Genomic DNA, 5,341 nt, shown 5'->3' on the forward strand with positions numbered 1-5,341 from the left:
AAGGACTTGGTTGAGTCTCATCCAACAGAAGCAACTGGGGAGACATTTGATGGTTTAAATTTAGGGTTAAAAAAATCTAACTTGGGATCTGGAAAGATGATGGAAAGAGACGGTACCTGGGTGCCAGGGCTCAAGGATGCTGAGCTTCTGTGGCCCTGGCCAGACAAGTCAGAAGGATAGTGGGAAGAGGAGGCAGAAACGGGACAGAGTGAACATCTAAGGCCTGAAGCTGGTGGACTTTGGATAAAGATGTGGGGTTGGGGTGGGGGGATAGTGCCCCCCAAGTCTGGGGTCTCTTGGGGGCCTGTGTCAGGCTGGCTTTGAGGAGACTAATGAGGGGGCCTAGGGGGCCAGCCAAGCAAGAGCTCTGAAAGGGGGATTGCTGGGGCCTGGGCAGGGGGAGGAGGGAAGATGCTGGGAACTCAGAAGCAGGCAGTCCAGGTCACAGAATTTTCGTTGTGAAATATTCATGGGCCTTTGGTCCAGATGCTATTTCAGAGCAGTGAAAGCAAGAGGAGTGTGTGAGCCCCAGGAAGCAGCCACAGCAATGCCGCTTTCCCCCAGCCCCGCCCAGACAGACCCACGGACGCCCATCACGTGCACACCCACACTCACACGCTCTCTCACACTCACTAACACAGAGCGGAGCTAGAGAGCACGTGCAGGCATGCCAACACCCACGGGTCCCACAAACAGGAGGATGCACCCCCAAATACCGACATGCGTGTGCAGCTGCTCACACGGGTCCCCCCCCATGAGTTGTCACACACACAGACCCCAGCCTCTCCCAAACAACCCAGACTGATGACCCTGAGCACACACCCTGAGATAGGAGGGACTTTCAAGGCCATCCAGTCCCACCCCCACCGATGCTCCGAGGGGGGCAGCGGAGGCCCAGAGAGGGGAGGTGATGTATCCAAGATTCTTAGCCCTGAGAGGAACAAAACTCATTCACCTCCTGCATCCTGAGTGTACACCCACATGCTGAGTTCTCTCTGTCTGCCTGACACCAGTGGTAGTTAACTCCTCCCTTTCTTTCATGTCCTGTCTCTGCTCGCTCACCCAGTCCCCCTCGCAGCCCCCATCCAGCCCTTCCTTTCCATTCCTCCTGCTACCTCCCTGCTTCATCTCCTCATTACCTCATGCCTAGAATATAGAAGAAAATAGCAATAACCTCCTCTCTGGTTTTCCTCCATTCACTCTCTCTCTCCCTCCCACTCACGGGCCCCTGTTGGCCAGATTCAGCTGACCAGCATTTGCATTATGTCATTCTGTTACTCAGGAACTTACAATGGCTCCCTGTTGCCTACAGGTTAAAGATAAAACACCTTAGCAAAGCATCAAAGATCCTTTAGAGTCTGGTCCCAACTGCCTTTCTAGCTTTCTCTCTCGTGGCCTCCTCCCAAACCTTCACTCCAGCTAGAAAGATTGTATCATGCTGGCCATCAGTTACCATGTACTTGAAACCCACAAACCTACTTTGAACCCTCCCCAAAATTCCTCAATCTCCCCCAGACTAGGAGCCCTCTCCCCCTGTCCTCAGATGACAGACTCCAGAGCCCTTCCCCAAGGCCAAAACTGCATCTCCGGGACCTTATCCATGGGGTTCTTTTCCTGTCCTTCAAAGCTTCGGTAGAGGCTCAGGCTAGGGCTCCCTCATAGGAGATAGCTGCCCTCCACTGGCCACCTCGGGTATCACAGCCAGGCTGAGTTACCCTAAACTGAGAGTGAGTATCTGTCTGCCTGGGGAGAGGAATAGAAGGACGCCAGATGACAAGGTTTATAAGCCCTGAAACCTCTAAGGTTCTTACACTCAGAGTGGGGGGAGGGTTCTCAGCCCTGCTTTCTCAGCTGCTAGCTTCTGACTTTAGCTCCCTAATCCATGAGAGAAGCCCCCTCCTGTGAAATACGGACTCGGGGGCTCCCAGGACACTGCTGAAGGGAAATTTGCCCACCAGGATCTGAGAGGCCACCAGGCCAGGGACAGTCCAGGTGGCAGACCCAAGGTCCAGCTGGGGTCAGGTTTCTAAATGAATTTTTAATGCTTCCAGCCAGACTTGTCAGATGTTCCGAAACCCGAGCATCTCCTTTCATCTCTGTACATGATGCCCTTCCCCACCCCCACTGCCCCGGGGGGAGGGGGGGGAGGGCAGGGAGGGGAGGCCTGGGTCAGCTACCCAGCAGCCTCTTGAGAAATGATTTGGGGGAAATAGAAGGGTGAATGACCTATCTATTTTCCCACTTACTGTGTGACCTTGAGCAAGTCACTTAACCTCTCTGAACATCCCTTTTTTGTTTTGCATGTATAACCTGGGGGCAATAGCGCCTGCCTAAATTGAGCTGTTGTGGGGAGTAAGTGCAATAGCCCGTGGAAAGGTGGCCTATATGTTTGCAGTCACCCTTATCTTTCCTCAAGCCCTGCCTCCCTCCTGTTTTCTTCCTACCCCCGAGATAGGTGCTTTGCCTCTTTCTTTTGGAGGTGGGGGACTTTGGCTCTGCCCTTACTCCCTAAGATCCAAACTGCCTACCCCAAGATTCTTTGGCCTTAGAAACTTCAGATGAGGTGGGGGAAGGGAAGTGAGAGAGGAAGATGGATGGAGCAGCTGAGGAAGACGGGAGGGAAGAAGGTAGCAGAGAGAGGAAGGGTAAGACCCTGCTCAGAGAGAGGACAGCCAGGTGAGCCTCACTCTTTCTCTTTCTTTCTCCTTCCTCCGCCCCCCCTTCCTCCCTTCCTTCCCTCCTTTCTGGCACCTTCTCCATCCCCTGGTACTCTCACACCGGAAGCAGAGATGGCCATACAGAGCAGAGGTGAGGTCAGGAGCATGGAGGAGGGGTGGGGGGGGCGTTGATGAAGACTTGTCCAGTCTTTCCAGCCCACCAATTCCCTGCACAATGTTTCTGAAAATGAAGGTCTTTTATAACCGATTTAGGTGGGAAACTGCTAAGATGCAGATTCCTGAGCCCCTGAAGCAGATCTCTAAGGAAGCCCTGGAATCTGCATTTTAACACGTAGACCCGTTATGAAGCTCTCTAAAGGCTGAGAAACACCTCCTCAAAGGTGGGGTGGTCCTTGGGGGGCAGAGGGGAGAAAGCAAAGGAAGAAAAGTTAGATTCCCTCCCCTCCCCCACTCACTTGGTGGAAGTTACAGACAATACTCTTGCAAGGAGAGAGTGATGCCAGGGATGGGGAAAAAGGATGGAGACAGATGGGGGCGGGGGGATGCAGTGAATGTGACACCCAGGGTAAGCAGCCACAAGCGGAAACAGTCACTTGCACGTTGCCCCCACCTTCGTGGCGATCTGAGACCCTGAACTTCTGGTCCCGGGATGTGGAGCCTCTGGAAGAGTCCCCTGTTTCTGGGGCGTAGGGTCAAGGAGGAGCCCTCATCTTCGGAGACCAGCGGCCCTCCCCGGAGGTCCCACGCAGCGATAAAGATACACATCTACCCATTACTCCCCCGGCCGGAGCCCTCCTGCCCTCCCCTCGGGTCCAGTGTCCGTCAGACCTTCTTCTCCCTCCATCGGCCCTCCCCAGCCGCGCGTCCCAGCTCATCTGCATAAAGTTCCAATTAACACGTTTTCCCTCAGCTATTTACGATCCCTGAACTCGCTCCCGGCTCGGGAGCCCGCTTCCCGCCGCCCCCTCGCCCCTCGGAGTGTGGCCCCATTAATCCTTGCGAGCCGGGCTGCTCCCTGCGGTCTGGACCCCGCCGGCTTGGTCCGCGCCGGGAGTCTAGGGGGTGAGGGGCGCGACCCAGGGGGACGGCGGGGTCTGCCGCAGGCCAGAGGCCGGGGCTCTCTGGGAAAAAAGGCAGGCGCTTGCCCGCCCCTCCTTCTGGGAAGAGATGGGGAGGGGGGCTTCTCCTGGGAGACTCGGGGCGTCGAAATTCCTCGTTCCTCATCCTGCGGCCCCCGCACCCCTCCTCCTCCCCGCCACGTACCCTCTCCCCTCCCCAGCCATCTGTTCCACTCGGCAGCGCCGCGGCAAACACGGCTGCAGCTCGCTTCCGCCCCTGCCCAGCCCCCTCCCCAAGCTCCCCACCCCGGGAACGGGGAGGGAGGAGACACCCCTCCCCCAGGAGGCCGAGATCTCTGCCTGCGTCTCCCACCCGGTCCCACGCCCCAGCTGGGCAGGGGCAGAGTCGAGACCCCCTCCTTCGGCCTCGAGGGTCAGTGGGGCAGGGGATAACGCTTGAAAGGATGTTCGGCGAAGGAGGGCAGAGCAAGCCAGGGTAGGGGTCTGGAGATCGAGACCCAGGAAAGGGCAGACTAGTGGGTAAGGGGTGTATGTGGAGGGGTGTCGAGGTTCCCTTCCTGGCTCGCCGCCGGCTCCCACCCTCCCACCCCGTCCCAGCCGCAGCCACGCAGCGCCGCCTGCTGGGCACACCGAGCACCCGACGCACACGCCTTGCTTCCTCCGCCCGCCCCACTTCTGTTCATCGCTTGTGATCAACTTCCAACAGACTGTAGGGAAACTCAAGGTCTGGGACAGAGAGTGTAGTGAGACCAGGGTAAGGCCTCTGGGAGCCCGTCCAACCCGTTGGTGGCTGCTGTCCAGTTCTGGTTTCTATTTTGCGAAAAGGGCACAGTGTTGCAAGCCAGGAGTCTGGGCTCAGAGCAGCCAGGTATCTGCTGTGCAACTTTGTCAAGTGTCCAGACCCCTCTGGTCATCTATAAAATGGGTGGGTCAGTCTGTTTTATCAACTCCTAAAGACAGCTGAAGACAAAGGGAGGGCTTATTTGTAATACTGTCTTCCAGGGCTAAAATTTGGGGGTTCTCCAAGGGTTTTTTTGGTGTGTGTGTGGTGGCGGGGGGAAGATAAGGCTTTTGTGGTTACTCTCAGCCCTGAGAGGGCAGCAGAAAGTTGAGCTCAGAATCTTGGGACCTCCTTTCTGCCGCTGATTGCCTTGGCAGACCTGTGGTTAGGACTCAGCGGTTAGAATGCCCAGGTTCCAAGCTCAGCTCCACCACCTACCTACCAGCTGTGTGCCCTTGGGTCTCACGCCTTAATCTGTCTGAGCTTTCCTCAATCTATGAAACAACCCGAAGACACCGACTTCTACAGTTAGGATGAAATGAGATACCTGTGTAGCTAGGACAGGCAGATCCTCAACAAATGTTAGTGGTCCCTCCCTGCCCCATCCCTCCATTCTGTGACTTTAAGGTTTATGTCCCAGGACAGAAAGAGATGTAGGAGTGGGAGAAATAAGGTATAGCTTCCTGGAAGGTCCCTTGTCCTCAAAGACAGTGTCTTCCCTTGATGCAGGTAATTTTAAAGCCTCACTTTATTGCTAAAAGTAAATATGAATATAGCATAAAATGAAGCTCAAAATTTGCATG

The sequence above is a fragment of the Leucopleurus acutus genome (genome assembly GCF_964270905.1).
Source record: "Leucopleurus acutus genome assembly, chromosome: 8".
Lineage (NCBI taxonomy): Eukaryota > Metazoa > Chordata > Mammalia > Artiodactyla > Delphinidae > Leucopleurus > Leucopleurus acutus.